Here is a 25,385-nt window from a genome sequence, read left to right as displayed (position 1 = left end):
AATTATTCACTACACTTGTAAAGAGAAAAGGAGAGACACACAGGAACATTACAGATAACCTCAGGGCATAGCAGTAGGTCTAGAACAATTAAATAAAAGATTTTCTGAAGGTGACCCTGTGGATGTTCATTCCTTACTCTTGTCAACAGTGGACCATGATGGCAAGGTGGGCAGGAGGTAGTAATGGGACAGTTTGACTGATCAGTGAATGTCAAATTAATTCAGCTGGAAGCTTGCCAGAGCAAAACACAAAACTGCACTGTGGAATAAATAGAAGAGTGGATTTGATACTTTTGCTAGAACAATGCCCTGAAACCATCAAAAAGATGTCTCAGGCAAGAAAAGCTAAAAAATGAATTCCGTAATGAATTATTTGTCATTCAAAACAGATTCAGTTGTACAACTGAAGATGAAAACGAGAAGCAAATCTTAGCAGGTTTGCCAAAAGGAGAAGCAATATCTTAGAAAAATGTTAGTGGGACAGATGACAAATATTCATTTATCTTTAGGCAATCTGAAAATTCAGCCTTTTAGATTAAAATCAAAGGAACCAGTCTGGAGTATTCAGTAATTTAAAATGTAAGGGAAGAGGACCCTTTTTTCACAGTGTTTTATATGTACAGGCACGTATCATTTTACAGAGCTTCTTCAGAATCAATCTTGAGAAGACTGGTCTATTAAATATATTTATTTGGATTTGATTGCAATAATTTATGAAATGTTTATGGTCTTGTGTATACACAGAGGGGAACCCTGGCTTGTTGAGCCAGTGGCAAAAGCTTCCCCGACTTCACAAGGTGCTGGGTATTACTGCTGCATGTACAATGATTCATTGCCCCTCCTGAACTCAGATTTTTATCTGATAGTTGTATATATAGTGCCTATTTTCCAACTTAATTCAGCCCACTTTACTCCTATGAGCACAAAAATAATATTCACATCCTTAGCAATACTCTTGCATGAGAATAGGTATCCACAAACTTATGCCTCCAAAGAGCTCATTGCTGCTGTAGGGCAGCTCCCTTTCCAATGTGGCTGCACATCCAGAAAACCTTCTTGCTCATGAATGTTACCTTTATTTGACATAGTGGGGTTGGGAGGAAGGGAAGTGGTGGGGCTGTGCAGAGATCAGGGCAAGAGGCAGGAAAACCTCCAGCACAGCCCCATCAGTTGTAGCATCCCACCCTCCTTTTCCCCAGAGCAGTTTCAAGGGATACCCATGCTTTTGTCTTTACAACCAATTTTCTTAAACCAAAAATCTGGCCCAGTAAATGTGAAGTCTGCACAGCAGTTATGCCAGCACAGAGTTGTACCAGCTGCTGGTAGCCCATAATTACATAGCTGCATACTGTTAAATGTTCTTTTTCACAACCTAAGTGGCATTGTCCTATTTAGACCATAAAGGTACTTACAGCAGGTACTTTATGATGTGAACTTATTCTTGAGTGGGAATTTGCTGCAGTTTCCCACAGGATTGGTACTTATGCTTCAAGTGCAAGGCAGTATAGAAAGATTTCTAACTGGTCTTCTTTATCAGCCCTTTATGCATCTGCTGCTCTGCTGCAGGTAGAAGGATTTTCCTTCCAAGTGTAGTGCCGATGTTGAAAGCACAGAGAGAGCTCATATAAGTAGGGTTAGTTCATTTGCTCAGTGTCTCCTGGGACTTTTCATGCCATCACACTTGTAAATTAATTTCCTTTGGCTATTCTGTGCTCCACTTGTGTTAATTTTCTATGAACATTTCTACAATATGGTTTTATCAATTAAAATATTCATAGAATGACTGTTTCTAGGCCAAGATGTATTTGCAAGGTCTGCTCTGGTACTTGCTCATGTACTTATTCTGAAACCATGAAGTGCTCTTGCATTGTGTGTAAGAAATCCTTGTTTTTAACAATGTCCACCGAAAACAGTGGCAGATTAGTGAGAAATGTTGCTCCAGTGTTAGAAGATTCTCAGGGCTCCAAATGTGTCTGCTGAACACCAGGAAAGGCTGATGGTAAAGCTCTTTGTGCAGTCACAACTCCATCACCTTCAATGGATATACCATAGATCAGGTTTTGTATCTGGAGGAAAAGAAATAAATTCCTCAAGGTGAGTTTCCTGTGAGTGGCCAAACCTGGAATTTTGACACTGCAAAGGCTCAAGAACTGGGGGCCCATTCTGCACTGTGCAGAAAGAGCAAGAGGAGAGTACGCAGTGGTGGAACAAGGTCCTGTGGTTCTTCCCCACAGGCACCACTCACAAATCCACTGGTGTTATTTTGTCACAACAACAGGACTGCTGTGAGCACATCTGGACCTCGTGGCACAGACTGGAGGGTGGATAGGAAAAAAATGGGAATTTAGCCACCAGCTTTAGTGGAAAACAGAATGAGGTGTTGTCTTTTTTATGCATTTGTCTGCAGTGATTAATTTTTCAGGGAGTCAGGGCAGCCAGCTGCCACTGAGATATCTGTTCCTGGGCTCCAAGTGTTCAGTAACTTCCCAGCAGGAGAAGCCCTTGTCCCCACCTCATCTCTTTTTTGGTCGTTCACATTATCACTTGATAAATATCTCATGACCTGATGGTCTGTTTTACCCAGACCTGCACCTCAGAGACCTCCCTGCAACTTCTGCCATCCCAAACCAAGGAATGCAATGCATCAATAAAAAAAAATAATGACTTGATGTGACATGAAGTGAGACCTGCAATACCCTCGGTATTGTGTGTTGGACACATTGCACTATGTCACAGGCTGGGGGTTTAATGGCTTGCTACAGTTCTACTGAAAAACTTTATTTTTTTCATCTGAGTAGAAAGTTGTCATATATTGAGGAATAATAAGTCACCCTGATAGAAGACAGAGCCTCTTGATGTGATCTGTATAATTATACGATGCCAATTACATTCTTAGCCCATTGTTTCTGCAGCTGTATCAAAACACTTGTTGGGCACTACCTGCCCTTGGTGCAAACTCCTGGGTTTTTGATAGCGGTCACCATATCCTGTCAGGGTGGTGGAATAACTCAGAGGTAAGAAACTACCATGCAAAAATTTAGGCACCCAGTTTGAATGCCCTGAGTAGGAGCCTGATCTCTGACGGGCTGAACCACCTTCGAAAAATGCCAGTTTCTTTCCACCATGAGGGAAAGCTCAGGAGTAATTTGGGTGCCTGAGCACAGTGCTTAAACTACGCATCCTCTGCAAAAGGCCAAAATTATCCCTAAAACTGCACAGCCTGTCTCCGGGAGCAGATATTTTTGCACATTGGTAAATCTCACTTGACTTAATTTTGGCACTGAAACCCTCTCTTGTTTTCAGAGATGCAGATTGCCTACGTGTGCAGGGAAAGGCACAATACCACAGTTAAACTTCCAAGGATTCCCACAGAAAAGAATTCGCTGAGAGATTTGGCTCTTTAAACTCTCAAGGCTGGAAACCTGCTGCTTTTCAAAGTAATAATTTTGTTGGTCTGAGTTTGCACCTCTTGCAGTCCATCATCAAATTCAATGGGAAGGATCTCAGCCTACCCACTACCTAGACGTTCCACCTCTTCTTTCTTGGAATAAAAATAAGTATGTTCCTCTTCACTGTGGTAGAGAACTATTTAACTCTCCAGTTCATTTACAATAATATCCTCCCCTAATATTTGTTGTACGTGTTGAAAATTTTTACTTGATCTTCATTTCCAAATAATGTCCTTATGCCGATGTGATAATATTTTGATTTTCCAGCTGATGTACATTTCTCAGTAATGCAGCTCTTGAATGCATAGCCATGGCTCTGAACTTTGAAGAGGTATCATAGGACTGGAATGAACCTGAAAGTTGCTTTATAAACCTCTCTTATCTTAAAACACTTCATCCAAAAAATCAAGTGCAAAGCATTCCATTGATTAAAGATTATTTAGCATGTTTGAATAGCTTTCCAAGGAGCCATATTTCTAAAATTCAGTCATATTTCTATAAGCCTGTGCTGGTGTTTCTGATATGATTTTTATTAATATTAAAGTAACGGAAATTATTTTGATTTTTCCCAAGAGAAATAACAGGTTTTAGTGTGATGAAAGGACAAGCACTTGCTGAGATTTCTGTTGCTGTGACTCATTTACTGTTTCAGTAATTAGCTTGGAGGATTTCTTTTTCTGCCACTTGGCATTCCCAGAGTGTATGAGGGAAATCCTGGTGGTTTCTGTTTGCAGCAGCTGAGATGAGAAAGGTGCTGGGTCACCCCTGAACACAGACCTGGGCCTCGTCCCCCACTGTGCCATCAGCAGGGTGGGTGCCTGTCCCCTCACCTCCCAGCTAATTAAAGTGTCAGGTCTGAGCAGATGGATTTGGAGGTGGAGTGCTCCTGCCGGGGATGTGGCATCTCAGAAGGGTCACCTTTGGGGATGGAACATTTAAAAACATATGGGAGGAAAATGCCACTTGGGAGGTTTTTGACACCTTGAGTTTCTAAATTGGCAGTTGGATATGAGGGGAGATTGCTGTAGGGAGGTTTTCCCCTTCTTCCAAAAAATCCTTTGCCGCATTTTGCAGTACAAAGCAATTTTTAAGTGCAGGGAGGGTGAAGGGAGGGAAGCATTAAAGATAAGGATTATATTAAGGGAAGTGGCCAAGTTTGGAGCCACAGCAGCGTGACAAGATTGAGGCAGAAGAGCAGAGACTGATTTTTGATGTGGGATAATTTGACTGATGACCATGACTATCACTCCCAGTTTTACATATTGTAATGAATGCAGGCATGCAGCAAGAAGAGTTTGGTAGCATCTGATACATGAAAGTATGAATATGATATTAGGTGCTTTTAATTGCTGGATTTTTGGTTTCTCTGGCCCTTTTTTAATAATTTCCATTGTTATTCTTTCTTAAGAAGCTATAAGGGAGCTCCTTAGCTCTACTGAGCGCATTGGACATGGAAATGTACAAAGCAATTGAATTGGTTCTATATTCTATAATAGTAAACAAGTTATTTTGTACAAGAGCAGCTTTTATAAAGCTTCTCCCTAATTAAGCTGCTTCAAGCACTCTTCTGAGCTCGGTGTATATTGGCCTAGGTTCAAGATCTGCTCAGTGCAGAGGAGGGGCACTGGGGAGCCCATTACAGGTCTCAGCCACACAAACCCATCTGCTCCTGCCCTGACTTCAACTGCAGCATCTGAGGGGTGGCTCCAAGTTGCCCCCAGTTGCTCCATGGCTCAGAGACTCCCAGCTGGATGGGAACTGGGAAAAAGGAGATTTCTACCCATTACATGCATTGTTCTCAGCCAGGATCATACTCCATCAAGGTGTGCTCTGTTAGTGCTTGGGAACAAGCAGGAAGAAACTGTGGCCCTTTAAATATAGTCCTGCTTCACCATTACGTCTGTCTCCTCTCAGCAATATCTGCCAGTCCTCAACAGCCTAATTTATGTGAGCGGGTACTGCTCTCCCCAGATTTCATTACAATTAAGTAGTTACAAATTGTATGAAAATTTAGTCACGATACTGCAAAAGTTTCCTTAGGATATTCTAAAGGAATCTTTTCATGTGAAGCAGAGAGAAAAAAGCAGTAGCTTCACTGATCTCAAATGGAGATCCTTGACATGCTGATATTCTTGGAAGATTTCTGTCAAAAGCTTAAGATCAGCTGTAAATATTTCTGTCAAAAATATTTGAGCTACAGTGTTGGGGAGACAAATACTAATCTTGGGACTTCGGGATGATGCATTTATTGAACAAATGCTTATAAAAATTAGCCACAGGGCAGCTCTAAATAAAGTTGATATCTGCAAATACCACATTAGATTAAAAAAAAAAGAAAAAAAAAGATAGAATTTGTTGTCCTTACTTAAGTGAAATAAAGTGGGTAGTAGGATGCCCCTTTGCAGCTCATTTGCTGACATTTGAGACACTTAAACTCACCTGTGAAGGATTCTGGCCAAAAGAAGGGTTGCACTTGAGCAGCTCTGGAAGCAGGGCTGATTTGAAATTTTAAAATTATGAGAAGAAAATCTTCTTGCTGGAGGAGTCAAGGACAAACCTGGAGTTAAAGGGAACTGAATCAGAAATCTTTTGTAAATTATACTCCCAGGCTACTTAAGAAGAAAGTTTCATGGATGTAAGGAAAAATAAGTCCTTGAGCTTGATGCCCACCATTTCTGAGATAGCTGGTGAGTACTTTTATTGTGACTGTGTTTATGTTTTTATGACTTGTGAGGAGTTTCAAGCATTTGATGTAGTTTAACAAAATATAATCATAACAGGAGCACTGAGGAAGGTGCAGGAGGCCACTGGGGAGCTTTGTCAGCTGTGGTGGCTCTGCTCAAGAGGGTCCCTGCACAGGCTGCACAAAGAGCAGCTCTGGGAGCAGGGAAACTTCCAAACAAACCTCTCTTTCTGATCTCCAGAAGTCTGCTTTTGGATAGGGCTCCCAGGTCTCTGGGTAGAATTCCCCAACACATTCAAGAAGAAACATCCAGGTTTCTGATGGAGTTTATTCTGTCTCTAAATACTGACAGATTATACTTGCCAGAGACATCTCACAGCTGAAAATGGGGGAAAAGCACACATCAAAATGGTCTTTTTCTCTTTTTTCTTTTTTTAATAATCTTAAATAAAATAAATGAAGGTACTTACCATAAAATAATTCACTAGGAAAAGAAGCTTTCAGTGCCACAGTACCTAGTTCTCTACTGTTGATATTCATAGAATGATATTCAGCTCTAAAATGCAAATGCTAATGAAAAAGAGGATCTTAATAAAAGCAGTCTTTTCATATTTAGGTTGCCTTTTGTTTTTTTTCTTCAAGTTACAGAGTTATTGCTTTGCAAAAACCATTAAAAGCCTCCTGTAACTGCACTCTCTGTTGGAGAAAGATGTCATGTCTAAAAATGTTGTCACCTTCAAAATACTGTGAAAGTCAGAGCCAAGTTATTTTAATCAGGCAGTGCTGGAAGTTGTGGGTAGAATCATAATGGGAAAAGCAACATTTACCTTTATATGGTCGATGCAGTAATCCTGGCTTCTCTGGGGAGACACTCAGAATTATGTGGATGGTGAGATTAGTGTATTACTAAGGCATTTGACAGCAACAACAGCTACTGTGTTGGCTCTCTAATGCATTAATAATACTTAACATTTCCTAGTTTAAAGCCCCTTTTTTACAGGTTTCTTGTGCCCATGCCTTCCTCACAGCAGCCAGCTCTAGCTGGCTTGAGAGGTGGAGAAATAAGAAAGTTTTCTTAGGAATGTGATTGATTGAGGTGAGGTTGGGGCTCCTGTGGAAAACAAAGGAGGCTGCCAGGTTCATGCTTTGGAAAATACCACTGAACAACAGTGTGATTTTTATAAAGGAGGAGACTTTCTGATTTGGGAGAGATGTGACATTGTGCAGGAAGAACCTGATGGACATTCTCAGATGAAGGGTTAAAAAGAGAGTCGTTTTGTAGCCAACATAAAATTCAGCTTGCATTGAAGGCTTCTCCATTTGGAAAGGTCTTTTTTTTTTTTTTTTCTGTAGGGGAAATCACAATAGGTGAGAGCTGGAATAAAGGAGATTTCTTACCCATTCTCCACCAACTGACCCCAGGCCTCACAATTTATGCCTTGTGCTGCTTTATCTCACCTGCTCCGTTTGCTGCCCCCACCAGCTCTGATGCCAATTGTTAAAATGCTTCCCACTGGGACTTTTCACAGGCTTTGCTTTAAAGCTGCATCTCACTCATGGAGGTTCTGTACCAGATTCCCTGCACTTGCTTATTTATGCATAAAATCTGCTTTTCAGCAAAAGCACAGACCTGAGCAGGAGTTTCTGTGACATGGGCAGTGTTTCCCCTGTCTAAGAGCAGGATTGCTGGCAGGGTCAGGCCAGCACAGCAGAAGCAATGCACTTCACACAGGGTCTGGGTGTTGCAGGGGGGAGCTCTGCTCAGGCTGGGGTTTGCTTGCAGTGCTCCATTAACAGCATTCCCATCCCAAGTCTTGTTTGCCTGTCTGCTCCTAACAGAGCCCCAAAGAGCATCGTGTACTCACACAACCTTAGTAATTATCCCAGCTACCTTGGCTCCTGCCTCCCAAGCCAGGGCTGCCAATCTCTTTTCTATTACCAACCAGCTAAACAGGCCTTCATAGCCCTCTTAATTGACTTTTTGGGAGAACTGAAGTTTACCTATTCTGCCTGGCTGATTTGCTAACAAGGCTCAGCTGCTTTCTCTGGGCCTTGACAGGCTGGAGAAGGATTTTCATGGCTTGGCTGAGTTCACAGGCTTTGGAACAGCTGCCAGTAGTACCTGAGGGCTGCTGTCAGTGGCTTCATCTCTCCTGTGAGAACCTTCCAGTGCATGTCCAAAATAAGCACTTTGCTCATTGAAAAAAAGATGAGCGAATGCTCCTTTACCATCCCTTAAATGACCTCTTCCCCTTTCCTTCACTTCTCACAAAACTATCCAAGAAGCAGTTTGTGGCAAGGAAAATAATGAACCTGTATGTGGTATTTTACTGCTATTTTCTATCTGTGTATACTATGTCAGATATATTGAAAGGAATGGGATTTATAACACTATTATTGTTCTGATAGTGGGCCCTATCTATAGCTAATCTTATTTTTTCTCTGAGCTCCCCTGTCCTTTGTTGCACTCTGATTTGATTATTTTTTTGTAATGTAGTGATATCAATCTCTAGGAGGCAATGTTCTGTCGCAATTAGAATTACTAGACGGCACTATTTATAAAATGAGGCCAAAGTGACTAGGTAGTTATTTCCTTTTCTTTTCTTTTTTTTTCTTTTTTTTTTTTTTTTTGTAGTTATAGACTCATTAGAGGAGCCTCATCCACTTGTGGCAGGCAGGCCAGAGCACACCTTATTAGTGCTTAGTAGGAGAAAACCCTGGCATGAGGCACCAAAGGTTAGTTACAGGTGTATTTCATGATAGATCTAAAACTCTCTATTTTAACACTTGCTCTAAAGCAAAGCTGCTGAACCATGGCTCTGTATTGCAGTACATTAAAATGCGATGGTAATTACCCTCATTATGAAAACATCTCCTCATATCTCTTGAAATACTTTCTTCAAAAATATATTAAGGGCGAGCCCACCAGTCAAGCAATCCACAGAACGTGGGGGGTGAAGGGTAGGAGTGCAAATGTACATTCATGGACTGCAGAGGTGATGAAGAGCTGTCCCTCCCTGACTGAATTCTACTGCAAAATGCCATCTCTCAGAAAAGGCCTAATTCAGCACTCACCAGTCAGAAGTTTCCCTTTGTCCTTCCTGGAATCAGCACTTGGAGAGTCCCAGTGGTCCCTGTCTGCCTTATCCAGGTCTGGTATTGGACTGACCAATTAAAGGGCTTTTGTGTAGGTATGTGCTTACCTGGTGCTCCCTCACAGATGCTCCCTTTTGGGAGTTCTGAGGTGACAAAGGGAAAGGTGGTTTAGCTGGAAACAGGACTCATTAAAAGTTAGGTTTGTGTTTCCAACCTGTCCGTGCACGCAGGGAAGAAACAGTTCTTGTGCCTAGTATGTAACCCTCAGGATTTGGTTTGAAGGGCTGTATTAGCCTGGAAACAAAAGAGGGAAGCCTTAATTAGAAATAAAACAAGCAGGTTTTCAACCACCCTGTACTTGGTGGGATACAGAAGAGGCCTTGCAGTAAGAAAACTCCTTGATCTACTGAGTTTCCCCAACTGCCACCTCCTAGCAAAGCTGTTCTATGGAGTGAGAGAACAAAAATAGGATATATCTCCCCATCCTGAGCAGTGGTAATGTGTTCTGCAGTGTTCTTCTTAGCAGGGGACAGCAGTTTGATAAGGATCAACATCTGATCCTTACAATGCCATGGAAAACTTTGCTGACATTTCTGTGTCTTGCAGTTTGCTGCTCATTGGGAGCCTCCAGGAGCTGTATGAGCTGAAAACCAGTCAGCTGGGTAATCGTGGTAATTAAAAGAGATGTAAACTTTCAAAGTAGCTGACACTTAGTCATTACACCGAGCTGTCATGCTTGACTGAGCTAACGTTAATTCCGATATCCCATTATATCTTGCTGATATCAGTTTAAAAGATAGCTGCTGTGTTTTTTCAGCAACTTGCAGCTGCAGTCATAAAAGTATTGATTGCAGTGGGCTTTGACAGATGTGAGATGTATTTAAGAGAAATTGTGCCATAGATATTCTTTTACCTCAACTGCTCAATGCTATATGGATTCCAGATATATCCTTCTGGATTTCACTGGTAAAGTCCTGTGGAATCTGCCTGAGAGGTGCAAGATTGAAGAAACACCTTCTCCTGGGCTGTATTTTTGGCTTTCTTAGCATAGATCTCTTTGATTTTTGTATCTGAACTACAAAGGTGCTGGGGAATGAGAGAAAAAGCAGGTTTTAGCCAACTTAGCCATTTTCTTTGAGCCTTCCCCACATGCTAGGTTACAGACCTCAGCTGAAGTGAAGTCTTCTAATTGACTTCAGCAGGCTTTGATGGAGGGGCTGAGCACTGAAGTTTTCTATTCCTTGGGAAATATCTACATATTTAAGAGTTATTTTATCTTGTCTTCCTGCTGGCATCCCACTGATTTCCCAGTAGTGAATTATTATTTTAATACCTTGTTAGATTTCTTTAGATACAGAAATCCCAGCCAGTGGAAGCTGCTGGGAGCCCTGTAAGAGCTATGGAGAAGTTCTCAGTTACAGGATGCAAACTCTATGGAAGTGGCAAGTGGGATGTTCACAGCAGCCTTGGTTCTTACAGGTGGCTGGAAGATATGAAGTTTCCGTGTTCAACCCCTAAAGGATTTTTATTTTCTTTTCATAAGTACCTCTCCCTTCTTTATCTTGTAAATGAACATAAGTTTTATTAGGGAATACATTCCATTTCTTCTTTTCTAGATGGAGTTTTGAACCAGTCCATGTGCCCACCCTGAAGCATGAGGAAAATACTGCAAGTTGTCCTGGAATAAGAAAACTGAAGAAAATTTTTCATGTCCTTTAAAAAAAAAAAATCACTAAAATTCCAGCAACATGAAAAACTCAATAAACCTAATTACTGACATCTCCTTCTTTAAAATCATGTGCTAGCTTACAGCATGGCAGGAAAAAGAAATCAGGAGCAATCCCCCAAACTTGCATGAGAAGTAGGAATAGCAAAATGAAATGGGTAAAGATTATTCATAGTTTATTTCTCTGTTTTTGGCCAAAATAATTGTGACGCTGTGGGCTTTCATGGAGACAGGCATGGTGGCATTATGAAAAAAAGACCAGAATTCAGCTCTATCTAAAGATTCCAAAGCTGTCATCAAATCAGTGCATGTCTTAGAGTGGAGCTTGCAAAAATCATTCCTCAGCTAATATTCTCAGGGACAAGATGTAGTTTGATTTGGCTTTTCCAGGAGATATCCCTGATCGCCTTGGAAAGCAGTACTTTAAAATGGGGGTGAGGGAGGGTGGTGCAGAGCTTTATTTTTAAAGCTCTTCAGATCACAACATCAGTGAGGATGGAGACTCTCCTTCTCTCCTTAAAAAATGCGTCTTGGATCTTCTATTTTATGCCTAATTGGGAATTATTTTAATGGGCTTATGAAAATCAGCCTGCCTTCCAAAATGGTTCAGCAGTTGGTTTTGTTTGGGTTAATGTTTCTGTTTGTTGGTTTCTACACTCCAGTATAGAGGAATTTTGGACTTGTTTTTGTCAACCTTTGCGTTTGATTCATATGTAATAGACCCTTAATGCTGTGTAAATAGATTAGCCAAAAAATCCTATCAAAAAATGCATGGAAAGATGCTGGAGACAACAACCCCATAACTCAGTGTTCCTATACTGAGGCATTATGAATACCAACAATTTACCCTTTTTTTTTCCTTTCCCCAAAGCTGATTGACAGAGAAAATGAAAATGGTAAATAAATGTTCATGCTAGTTTATTTAAAGAGGTGCATGGGCTTTTTTGCATGCATCCCACAGGTTATTTAATAAGATTTGTGCACAAGGCTCCCACACAGTGCTTACCCCCCAATGGGAAATATACACATTACATGGCCACTTCTAGATGCAGGAGGATGAGAGGCCCAATGCCTATTTACTCAGTCAGCAGTGACATTATTACTATGGAAGGAAGGGATCTCACAGCTTGAAAATCCAAAGTCTTCTCCCCCGCCCCTACCATGGCAGCAGTAGCTTCCATGAATCACATGAGAATAATTACTGATGGAGAAGTACCTGCTTTTAAATCCCTCAGGAAAATGATTACAGATATGTTTTTGCTCAGGAGACCCCACAAACATCACTAAAGTAACAGACAGACATTGCAGAGCAGAGATCTTTCTTTTAGCCTGGTTGGAGATGTAGTCAGAAGGCAAATTCAGGTGTGCCCATAGTTAACTTCATTCACAAAATAAAATATGAAAAGGCTCTCGGCTGTCCCGGGCTTGGGTCAGAAAGGGAAGAGATTTTGTGAATTTAGTCTAAAGTGTTCTACAGAATAACCTTGTGGGTGAAACTAAACCAGGGACAGGTTTTGAACACACCATAAATGGCTTCTGGTTGTGGGAGAGCTGGTCTCAGGGCAGGTGTACCCATTTTTATTTCTAGATTTATTACCCTGAGTGCTTCTGCTGGTCCCTTCACTTGGTTTGCTCTTCTAGCTGCTAATTGTAGGGATTTTTTGGTGTTTGCTTTTGGTTTGTTTTTGGGTTTTTTGCCCCCATTGATGGGAAGAAGTAATTTTTCTCCAGTTGTTCCTTCTCAAAAGATGAAATGGAAAATGTCTCATAACTGGAGTGTCTGAAAGCTACATCCAGTGTGCACAGCTGAACATCAGCATGGGGAATCAGAAAGAGCAGCTCCTGTGTAGCAATCCTGTTAATCAGTTAAAATATTGATGGACTGTTTTATAGGGACTGGGCAAGCCAGATTTTCAGAGCTATCCATGTGAAATGCAAAAATAAAGGAAAGTGTGGGGGAAAATTCCTTTCTCTTCTCTTCCTATGTGTCAGTATAAAGCCTACACTGGCACAAATCAACATTGACTTTTCCATTTCTACTTCGAAGTGGGTTTTGTCTGCCTTTTGGTAAGATGTGGAAATTCCTTGTTGCTCAGGGGTGTAAATTAGCATGGAAAGTATGTTTTTGAGAAAAAGAAGCACAAGTTTTTAATGGCTGTTTCCTATAGGTGCTTGGAATTGTATTTATTTCATTTAGTAAAACTTTGAAATGTGTTCTATTCTGGCAAAATCGTGTATCAAGGACATCCGTGGAAATGAGTTGGTTTCACTTCCAATCCTGATTTTGTCAAATTACATCAAGATGTAGTTTCCTGAGTCCCTGGAGTTGTGTTTTTGTCCCTCTGTCACCACGTGTGTCCCAGGCATGAGCTCAGAGTAGTGTCCATCCTACTGTGTTACTGATTAAAGAAAAAAAATCAACCTGGCATCCAGCTCAAAGATGTTAAAGATACTGAGAAGAAGAAAATTTGCCACTTGACAAGGCATGTTTTTACAGTCATTTTTCCAAGTGTGTCTTCACCTTACTGGTTTAAAGGATGTCTGTCCTCCAGATCCTGTGTGCTTCATTTACAGAGAGGAGAAAAACAGGCTTATGAAACTCAGTAGTTTCAACAAAGATATAGTCAACTCTAAAAAACACAACCTTAAAGACATGTGAATCTTTCATGTAGCGTGTCAGGCAGTGATCCTGGCTGATGGTGTAATGGTTTATCACCCTTTAGTGTGATCGATGCAGGCGTTAACCACAGCGCTCCCTTTCAATGCCATTGATTGGAGCTGCGCCCACTGACAGTCCCTCCGTGTACACCACAGCTCTAGCTACATATTAACATGACTTCTGAATGGCTGGGGAGATTTAGACTCAAAGGATGCTATTCTTCGCTGATTTACAGCCCTTGCAGTGCTCCTGAGGCTACGTGGAATGTAAATCAATGGAGAAGCTGGCCTAGGCGATGAACTATTCCATTACAGAGGAACATTTCCATTTTGGTGTATTTACAGTATAATGCACTTAGGTCCTCAGCTGTTACCTCTAAAGTGAAGTAGGGGTGCAGCATTGGGAATAAAAAATAAAAAACCCTATTTGTTCTTTGAACACACTCACTTAGAGTCATTACTTGCCTTTTTCCTAGTGACTGAGTCAGCACAAAAGCACAAACCTTAGAAAAGCATTTCTGGCAAATTCCCTGCAGTTTGACATGAGTTTGCTGTGTGTACCTTAGGTGGATACGCTGCACTCGCTCTCTTGTAGATTATTGCCTTGGGTACACGTGCCTTAACTTGGCAGGTTACTGCCAGGGGTGAGCTGTGAACCGTCCTGCTCAGATTCCTGCCATCCTCCAGCAGGAAGGTCCTGAGACAGAACAAGGACCAGTTTGTTCTGAGCAATTTCAACCTGCACTTGGGGATAGTGCTCTCAGTGGGTCTATCCAGTGGCAAGAGCTTGTAAACAGCTGGTTTGTGGCAGAGCTCAGCCTGTGGCACAGGCACCAGGGCAGGAGTTTGATGGCTGAGGGTGACCAAAGCTGCTTTATGTGCTCTGCTCTGGGAGCAGATTCAAACTTTGATCCCCCTGGGATCACAAAGCAGAGTTACATTCTAGAAGCTTAAAAATTTATTCTGTGTTTTTTATTTTTATTTTCTTTGGCAATGAGTATAAATATGATCGTAACTTCCATATCAAGAAGAAGCTGCCTTTACACTCTCACTCGAGCCCTCCCTGTTAATCAAGCTGAAGGAATAGATGGTAATGGCTCAGTTGTTTATTGACAACCATTGGGTTTCTCCTCAGCCTATTCATGATGCTTGTCTGGATTAGTGTTGGAGTCTACCAAAGAATCTATTAACACTTCAGGCTATTGACAGACTTCCTTGAAACACTTTTAAAAGGTGTTTGTGGAAATCAGCTTAGAAAAAAACTGACTATCAGAGTTGAGAAAAAAAGTGCTCCGTTCTATCCCTATCCAATATTTGCAGTTTGTGTGCTGGACAAATCAAAACAATCAGAATAATGTTGTGATGCCACTGGCTGACACTGGTTGTGAAACAGGTTTGTGCATGGCCCTGCCAGGGCCTTGGTTTGTACAGCCTGCATTGGTAGGACGCTGTTCTTCTCCATGTGCCAATACAGTCTTCAACTGCCCTGCAGGTTGTCACTAAAATGTCCCAGTACCTCCCCTCCCTGAGCACTGCGAAGTGCAGGTCTTGCACCATGTGCACATGTCAGAACTTGTAGTAGGGGGAAAATGGCTGAGATTTTGTTGCTGCTGTTGCTGAGATGTGCATTTGCACGCACCATGGATGCTGATGTAATCATGATTCCTGTTTACTGTGTGCCTTTTCAAGGCTGGTCCATGCCAAAGTTACAGCCATGGTGCGCAGTGGCCTAGAGCATGAAAAAGCAGCAGTCCTACATCAAATGAGTTTTGTTTCTATTTTTCTTTTCTTTGTTTTTTCACCTCCTCACATCACTAATCACAGGCACAGAGATGAAATCTGCCCATGGCTGTATCTTCAGACTCCCACTGACTTGGAGTGAGATTTTACAGTGGGACCTGAAACCAGAGGTTTGGCCTCGGTTTTATTTTTCATTCTGAAAAAGAAAAACTAGACAAGGGACCAGTCAGCGCTCAGGATTGGAAATTTGAGTCCCCAAAGAAATTATTTCTGTGCACCTACCCCTTGAAAGTAGGTTGTTTTCCTACTTCTTTGTGTTGAGGTCTCAGACGCTAATTGCCTAATTAACAAGCTGACATGATCTCCACTGCTGAATAACTGAGCAAATTAGGATAGTGCTACATGTGTGTTACTTGAAGGACATGCTTCAGCTGGGATTTCCTTGAGCATCACGTATCTGTGGAAACCTAATGAAACTGCTTTGTATTAAGTGCTTGTGATGATGTTTCTGACCTTTTGTGCTTCCTCTCCATTCTTGGAAAAAGCACCTGCATTTTGGGCTGACTTGCTATGCATGTAAATCACCATAAGTGGTGAAATGACTTTTTCTTGACTTGACAGAGAGCACTAAGCATTGTGCTTTTGTTCCCTGCACTACTGAATATGAGCTGGCTAACTATACACACTGTGAGAGCTATTGTATCACGCTGTTAAAACCTAAGGAGATTTTTATTGGACTTTCATCCTAAATAACTTTAAAGGTACCTCCTGGTGTTTTTATATAAATTATAAATGTTTTAACAATACTTCAGGAAAAATACTTTAATAGCACAATTTCCCAATGCAGTGTCTCACGCTATGTAAACTTTTGGTTACGGCTATTTATGCCTTCCCCCACCAATGAGAGTCTGCTACATGGGATTCAACTACAACTATTTCTTCAGGTTGAATAAAGGGTTTCTTTAAATATTTGGTCTTGGAGCAGTCATTCTCATTTTGTAGGTTTGGTGGGAAATGCCCACAAATACGATTTTTGCTGCAGTCCCCCAGATAGTGATTGTGAAACATGGCATAAAGACCATCATAAAATAAAACCACTGTAGCTTCAGGGAGGAACACAGAGTTTGATCTCGCTCAGTTTTACTGGGAGCTGTGGACCTCTCAGCTCAGGTATTCAGAACTGCAGGAACATCAGGAGTGAAGCCCTGCAGCACATCTGGAAGGTCGGTTCTGGGTGCTGTGTGCAGGGCAGCACAAGGATGATGCTCTACACGTGAGAGGCTACGTGGGGCCAATGCTCAGTCTTGTCCCCCTTAAACAGGGCTGAAGCACTGCTATGGGACAAAAGTTTCTTGCCTTTTAAACTTGATTATGTTACCTAGGCAACCTTTCTTCCTCTGCTTTTCTGCTCTCCTCATTAATGTTGACTTCAGGATGATCCCTTGTACCCCTTCTAATGAAAGTATGATCTTTCATACAAAAGTGTTCATGTGTGCTGAGGTTGCTGCTATAGACTTAACTGCAGTTAGTAATGACACATCAGCTTGGAAGCAGGATACTTTGATCCATCGTTTACAATGTGGTCCACAGCCTCTGGGTGGAACTTGGCTGCTGGTGGAGCTGGATTTTTTCTGTGCTGCAGTGTGAGGTCACTGGTGAACGGTGATAAAACTGGAAAACAGAGAAAAGCTTCCTCCCAAATATTTGCATAACACTGGCCAAGGAGGTCCTGTGAATTTGAACAATAAAGGAGACCTGCAAGGTAGCTGGGTGTTTGATTCTAAACAAGGGTTTTTCCTAGAACAGGCAGTTATTTGCTGTGTATAACTCTTGTGACCATCAGCTGTGCGTGGGCTTACAGTACACTGCAAGATCAAAGTATTATTTCTGCTGGCCTTGAAGCTGCTGCCTGGAGTGAGATAATATCTACAAATGATGCATTGTAACTGTTGACACAGGAAAACTGTTTTGCAATCTAGTACAGCAAAAATAAATTAAAAAAGCAATTGGAGAACTTGCAAGTGTAACAATCCTATCCTGCAAATATTATTTCTCTTTGCCTTCCTATTTATTCATACATTTGTAAATGCCAAAATGTCTTTTATCTGCCCTTTCTCAAGGGCAGATCCCTAGTGTCATAGTAATTGAAAATTAAGAATTTACAGTATCGTAATTAAATTCTACCCTTTGAACTCTTGTAGACTCTAGCTGCATATTAACAGCTTCCCACTCAGATCATGAGTGGCAAGAAGTATTTTGAACACCAACTGCTGCAAGATAACATTACAAGCTCTGACAGCTCCCTAATTACTAAACTACCCACTAGTTAAAAATTCTTTCACACTATAGCAATTCTCTTCCTTGCACATAAGTCAAAAGGTATAACTAATTTGTCCTTTAATTGATATCTATATTGCTGTTTAAATAAAGGGCACATACTCCCCCAATATGCTTAAATATTAATTTGTCACCTATGAACTGAATTTGGAAAATAATTGGAATGACTAAGACTTTTTTCATTGATTTTTGTCAATTTTACCATGAAACATTTACATCTTATTTGATCATTAGTTATGTTTAGTGATTGGCAAGTTGTGTAAAGTGATCCTGAGCAAAGCTGAAGTTCAAATGCTTCTGTACACATAAAAGATTCCCACCAGTCCAAGTCCCAGTGTTTGTGGCTGGATTGCAAAATAATAAATAATTAAGCCTAGAAAAAGGTTGCAGAGCGGGCAGACCTGGCACCTGGACAACAGCAGAGGGAACCAAGTCATGCCTGCAGCACAACACCCCCTTCCTCATCCATAAACTCATCAGGATTATACTGGTGGCTCATCAGCAACTTCTTCTCCACACCAAGGAGGGGGAGATCAGCTCAGCTACCCGAGACACCACCAAAACTGGCCCCTGCCCAGCCCCAGTGCCATCTCTCTGCTTTTCCTGTTGCTGGCTATCATTTAGGGGAGAGAAAAAAAAAAACCGAAACCAAAAAAAAAAGAGATTCTGGTGGTTTGCCAGTTTGGAAGGAAGAGTGGGAAGGTGATATGGAAGCTGCTGTAACTACATTTTCAGCACAGACACCAAGAACAAAATCTGGATGGGTCTGAAGGTGGAAGAGGGTAAAGCCGGGATGTGCTGCTCCTAGGAGCGCAGTTATTTCCAGAGGGAAGAGGACATCCGGCAGATGCTCCCAGGACTGCTGTGCAGCCCCTCTGGAGGAGGCGGCTCCCAGGGATCCATACCCGCAGTTCTGGAGCGCTGCCAGAGGAATGCGCATCGCTCCGGGGCTGTTAATGGGAATGGTTACTGAGCAGCTCCTGTCTTTCTGTTCTTTGGCACTTTGTGAGCTTGTCATGATTGAAGTCTTTCCTTAAATTGCAGCCAGAGAAGGTGGGAGACCACTAATGAGGCTGGTTTTGGGACATTGCTCATGCTGTGTAAATACCCCTCAGAGAATGTACTGAGATGGTTTCATTTCTACTTTCCTTTTTTGTTCAATACCTGGCATGTATTTAATAGGAATGTTGCCTTCAGTGCGTGTAAATACAATGTGATATTTTGATGCTGATGACTAAGATTCCCTACATTATTTAGGTAGCTAAAGATGCAGGTACATGCTTCTGAGAGCATCACTCTGTGCCTCACTCCATCAGGACTTCGGCAAGAGCAGAGGCTCAAATGAACTCACGTACTGGCTGTACCTTAGGCTGCCACTCCATCCCTCTCCTCTGCCTTTCATGATGCACAAAACAGACTCAATTTCTTACATGAACCTTGTCCCTTCAACAACACCGCATCCTTTGCATGCATTCCTTTAATAATCACCACTGAATTCAAACTGATTGCACTCAGTCAGTGAATGGCACAACAGATCTATGCTCTTACAGCACACAAGCAAATCTGAGGTCTCTGAAGCACAAAAGAGGGCTCAAAATATTTTTCAAAACTTTTTTTTTCATGCTTCAGGTTTTTTAAAATGGCAGGGCAGAACATTATTGATCTAGCTAAGAACAGTCTCTCCGTAGCAGAAAAGTAACAAGTTACCCAGAACAAGAATGTGGTGACCTGAGTACAAGTTACTCAATAGAATCATTAGTTAAAACTTTAAATTATTTTAGCAATCATTTTTTCTTTGTAAGGAATTTCTGGGTCATGCTTTTAATTCTGGCTTAAGCAGAGTCTGAGCTGCCTGCAACTCAGGCAGCTCATTGAGGAAAAATGTAATTGATAAGAATGCCTGATGAGACCAAAAAAAAAAAAGAAAAGAAAAAAAGACACTGTGTCTCTATCTGTCATTAAAATATTTTTAACAAGCTGAGTTGTTAGTAAGAAATACCTTTGTGCACTTGCTTTTCCACTGGAAAGAAAAGAAAATATCAGTGCAATGTAACAGGAGGAGAAGGGCTGGCACTCTGAGGGATTTTGGTAAACATTCACTTGTGCCAGCTCCCCAAGATTCATTTATGAGTGAGTCAAATGTTGAAATATGAACCTAACGTAGATTACACTGTGGAGAGGAAAAAGTGGATGGTCACTCAAGTGACAGACGAGTATGTGCATATTCTGGGATAAATATTATCCAAAGTGGCACTGAGTACAGATCCACTCATTACTGTTCTGTTCAATATGTTGGGGATGATGTTTATGGGGACCAGTCCCCTGGTCTGATCACAGAAAATCCTATGAAAGTCACCTCCATGCCTCACAAAAGAAAGAATATTTCTCTATAGTTCATAGCAGAAAGTTTATATTCATATAAATATATATAAATATATAAAACGTATATATTCCCACTGTTTCCCACTGTTGCTTTGGACCCTTTCAAAGTCTCTTTCCTTCTATGTGCTCCTGTGGATGGTGTGAAAGTCCTTATGTGGAATGTGTAGCCTCAATGCCTTTGTGGGGTGACAAGTTGGTCATGGCTCATCAAAGTGACTCTCATCAGAACAAAACTGGTGGAAGCAGGTGGAGGGAGGCAAGTGAGCAGACACCACTGGTTTAATGAAAAACCAATTCTCTCTGCTTCTCTGGGTACAACCACCTGGCTTTTTGTATCGACTGCTGAAATGTTCTGTAATTGTATAAAAGGGACCTCTAGACAGAAATCTATTTTTTGTTCCTCCTCTCCTTTGTATTAAGTGAGCTCTTCTGTAATGTTACTTTTTATAGCCTATAATCATGGTAATTATGTTTTGTTGAATCTTTCACAGTAGTCTAACATTTAGTAACATTTATCTCACTGTGCTGGGACTGGAAATCTTCCCTGCCATCAGATGCTAATTCAGTTATATTGTTGTGGCAATATGGGAGCTAAGCCTAAGCGCAGTTGTTACTTGTTACTGTTGTTACCTTTGGCAAATTACTTTGGTTATTACAAGTAGCTGCATTTGGAAGGTCAGTATTAAGCAAATCATGAAGAAGATATGAGCAATAGAAACATTTAAATATCCATGTAAAATACAGAGTTGTTTCATTGGTCAGCATCCAGCAACAAACAGGACTTGCTTTCACTTGCTTGCATTGTGCTCACTGAAATGATTATTTTTTATTGAAGATCCTCTCATGTGCTTTTTCAACAATGTGCATGTGTCCAAAGCTAACTCAACCAGAGACATTCTCCAAAATGTTAATATTTGTACAGTCTTTCCAGCTTATTTCTATAAATGCTGGACTAGGATAGCATTCTTGTATCATCAGATCAATGTGAGGAGGCATCTCAAAGGACAGAAGTTTAGAGAATTAACATTTTGGTTTCTGTGACATACTCTGCAAAAGGGAAACGCACATCCTTTTTTTTCCCTGTCATCTGATCACTTGCTCTCCCACTTTATGACTGGTATTGCACTCCGTGCTGTAAACAATCACCATTAAACTCAATTGAGGCACTTCAAGACAGCAGCAGAACTTACACCAACTGTTTATTTCTCGTTATGTTTCTCCAGCCTGGCCTGCTGTCATCATTCCAAGGCACTATCCTCAGCTGGCAAAAATCAGCTGAGTAAGTTTGTGTCAGTCAGGACGTACCCTGTAATAAAGGTACTTTTATGAAATGTCTGTCAGGTTGTCGGGTGCTTGAGGTGGTTGTTCAGAAGGCACAGATCCTGGATTGTCAGTGGCAGAGATGTGATCCTCCCTAGACCATGTCTGCTGCCCATAGCTCAGTAAGTAACAACATGGATCTTAGTGGATTTGTGTTCATCTCAGGCTGGACTAAGCTGGAATAAGACCGATCAAATGACTGATATTTAGCTAAAAGCATTGCTGCTACTTCTTTGTGTCTTCCTCTTACACCCTTTTCTCAGATGCTCATTAGCTGGGAAATGCAGTCACTACAGACTGTGCCCCGAGGCGAATCCTGTGATACGCCCTGTGCACTTAACGGGGAAGAGATCGCTTCAGCAGCAGAGCAAAGCGAGCAGTAATGCTCCTGCCTTAAGTGGGATGACACAACAGTGCTTCAGAGCATTATCCTTTCTAGCTTTGGAGGGGTTTGTGTGACAGAACTGGAGACCCTTCGAATTCGATTTTCTGTATTTCCACGTGGACACAGCAGGTCCCCGGTGCACCCAGGAGGGGTGGCTGGAGGACAGCTCCTCTTAGCCCTGCAGAGTAGGGCCAGCTGGGACTCAGAGCAGCACAAAAAGTCACGAGGGGCTCACCTGACATCTTGTGTCATTGTAAATTGTATTTAAACTGCTGTAAAGTAAATGGGTGCCAACGAAGGCAGGTTGCTGTGGGTGGCATATGCTGTGTCATGAGTGTTTAAGGGCGAGAACCAGAGAAAAGGGAATGTTTCACCACCTTTTGCAGCTCCTTCCAGGCGTCAGCTGGCATCTCTTCATCAAGAGGTTGTTTCTCCTCCAGGTTTTTATGAACTCGTCCTTTCTGTCTGGAGACAACACCGCTTCTCCCGACAGGTTTGAATTTTGACTCAATGAGAGGGAAAGTGAACTTCATGTTCCCTGTAGCCTCTGTGGGGGGGGAAATTATTAGTGACATGCTGGCAGCAAGGTGATCTTTGAAATAGAGCTCCAAGGAAACACAGCAGAGTGAGCCCTGAGATGCAGTGTAACCATGACGGATGATTTTAATTTTTTGTTAGGACATTGTTCAACTGCCACTGTTGCTGCTGCTTTTAAGGCCCTGATGGTGGTCTGGGATATACAACTTTCTTTCTCCTAGAATAGCTTCCTTCGCATGAAATGTCCCAGTGCTCTGTTCACCAACAGAATCCCCAGCCTCCAAATTTTAAAAAAGAGCTATAATAAGTGCAGCATCTGATTGCAGAGCTTTGTGCTGCAACGAACTTTTAATATAAGAGCAGTCATTATTGATTTCTAGTGCCATTTGAATTTCTTTGCCTTCCCACCACTCTGATTCAGTGCTTCTGACAAGAAATTGGCTCTCAGGTCCTGGAGTAGGAGCAAGCAAGACAAATCCAATACAAGATCTGAGCATCAGTTCAAGGCTTGGGCAAAATTCAGGTTCCTGTGCCTGGAATTGCAGCTCTGAAAGCCCATCAAGCTACCTGCTCTGGGAATGCCTAAATGCTTTGGTTTAGCAGCGTGCCTCAAGTGGGTGGACAAAAATGTGCCAGTACTTCTGGAAGCAGGGTCCTTAATCCAGGGCTTCTACCTTTCCAGAGGTAGTTATCAGCTTTCTTGTTATCTCCACTACCCGGCAGCACTGGGCTGCTCTGCCTATGATTTAGTGACCAGGGTGCTCAGCAGAGGTGGGTGATGAGGACATCTGGGCCTCTGCTTTGCTGGTTGAAGACTTAGCTACAAAACCTCTGTGCAAAGAAAAGGAAAGCTCCAGCATCATCAAGTTTAGCTATTTTAGCTTTAAAACCTTAATGTCTGATTGGAGCCCATGTTCTGATACGAAGGCTGTGGATGTGTGTGTTCAGAGAGGGCCCAGGGTGGGACAGAAAAGTATTGGGGGTAGGGCATTTGGAAGTGAGGGTTAAGTCTTACATCTGGCCCACATCTGGACCAAAGTAGTGATTTCAGGTAGTCTGGACTCCAGCCATGAATTGTTCCATTCTCATTTGGAGGTACTGTGTAAGTGTAGGGGTTGTAGCACCAAAGTACTTTGCTAGATCGGCTCAAAACTTTATGATATTTTCTTGCATTTTACCTGTCGAAGAATTTTTTCTTCCTTTCATGTTTCCTAGTGGTACTTCTAAAAACATCTGAAAAATATTAGCCACCTATGTATCTTTGAAGGACAAGCGCGAGTCGTAGCATCAGCTGTAATTATTCACTTGTGTTCCTTGAAATGCCATTTTTAGCCAGTTTTGCATATTTTACAAATGTCTTCCATGCCAAATCATCCATGGAACGTACAAATCATCTCAATTGTTAAATTCATTAACCTCACAAACTGTGGACTGAAAGCCACATTTAAAGCATGCATCCTAAATAGTATTCTCATTATGTGGAATCAGATTAGTCCCTAATCAAATTTGACTTGGAGCTTGGAGCAAAAGGTAATGGAGTATGACCCCTGATGTAAAACAAGGGTAGGTGAAGTGAGTGTCTAGCACCATAATAACTCCATTTTGTGCTGTGCCAACTAATTCCATCCTTTCCGAGGTTTTTCATAATTTTGTAAACAGATTTGTACTTGTTTAGCTCCTTACCTCAGCCTCTCACACACATACGACATCTGCTAAGAAATTTGCAGATATTTGTCCCAGCAGCTTGATGTTTTTGCTCATTCATATCACTGATGTAATTTTGATAGCATGGACCAGTAATAGTTATCAAGTCTATTATTGTTGTGCCAACAGACTGGGCATTGATGGGACACCGTGGTTTGGGACACAGTACAGAACAGGAGAACATTTCTGCTTCAGAAAGTTTGCTGTATAAATAGGAAAGTCAGGACAGGGTAGAACATGCAACAGAAGGGGGGAAAATGCTAAATAGAGACAAATGTTACAGTCAAGTATTTCTCTCCCAGAAAACTGTAGAGAGATGAGGAGAGAAACTTGCAATAGAAAGGAGAGGAAGGACTGAGTAAGACCATAGCATATGGTCTTGGGATAGTGGATTTTCCCTGGGGATTTCCAAGCACATCTGAATGATGTTCCTTAATGAAGATTTAGGAAACCGTATTTTCCCCAGTTGCACTCTTAGGTCCTCCAGTAAACCCGTGCAATGTCGTATTTATTTCATGCAGGAATATTCAGTGTGTTTTTGAAAAACCAGATCTGTCCTACAACTATGGTAAAGCACCCACATGCAGAAGACAAACAAAGGGTTATATTGAGGTTTTCTATTGGGTTCTAAATTCTTCCTTTTTGAAAGACAAGACCTTCTTTGAGCAGCCTTTGAAACTGTCCCATTTCACGCACTGCCATAGGAAATTCTTTTGTTTGCCAACTACCCCTTGGCTAATTAAATCTGTAGCTGTTCATAGGATAAATAAATACATACTATATCCCAAAGCTCTTTAATTGTGTATCAATAAGGAGGAATGGACTGTGTCTACAAATACAAAAGAAAAAATACTTAATAAATAATAATAAAAAAATCCTTCCAATGTTCAGAAGCCCCACTGTCAGCTGTTTGGAAAACAAGAGAGAAATATTTGTAGAAGTGTGGTGAAGGACATGACGTGAGGTTACCACAAAGCAATTTAGCAGATAAGAGTGTGTGTGACAGTGCTGAGGTCATTGCCAGCCTGCTCATGAGCTGTTGCCAGGCTGATTTGTGACTGAGTTTTAGACACCTGAGATTTGTGGCTGTCCGTTTGCAGCAGTCAGTGCTCTGTCAAAGCCCTTGCATCTTGTCCTGCAGCAGGGCAAGATCTGGTCCTTTGTTCTACCTACTCACTGCAGTGGGCTCGACTGGCAGGGTCATATCTTCATTCTGTGATTCTAAAGCCATCTCAGTGTGAGGGTGGGTGGGGTTTTATTTTATATATGTCACAGCCACCTCAGAGCCGTCATCGGTAATCTGGTGCAGACAGCAATCTTTGCTTTATTAGCAATTATGTAGCTATATAATATATATTATTGTAGCAA

At 41.6% G+C, this 25,385-nt stretch overlaps 1 protein-coding gene across 1 annotated transcript in view; it reads left to right on the top strand.

Moving 5' to 3' along the window:
- Positions 1 to 25,385, top strand: part of TAFA1 (TAFA chemokine like family member 1) — a 224,550-nt gene that overhangs the window by 109,157 nt on the left and 90,008 nt on the right. The gene's annotated exons all lie outside the window — the stretch shown is intronic.

The sequence above is a fragment of the Corvus kubaryi genome, unplaced genomic scaffold (assembly GCF_017639235.1).
Source record: "Corvus kubaryi isolate FWS band 111438036 unplaced genomic scaffold, C.kubaryi_AGA036_p1.0 136, whole genome shotgun sequence".
Classification (NCBI taxonomy): Eukaryota; Metazoa; Chordata; class Aves; order Passeriformes; family Corvidae; genus Corvus; species Corvus kubaryi.
This window is presented reverse-complemented; position numbering and strand designations above follow the sequence as displayed.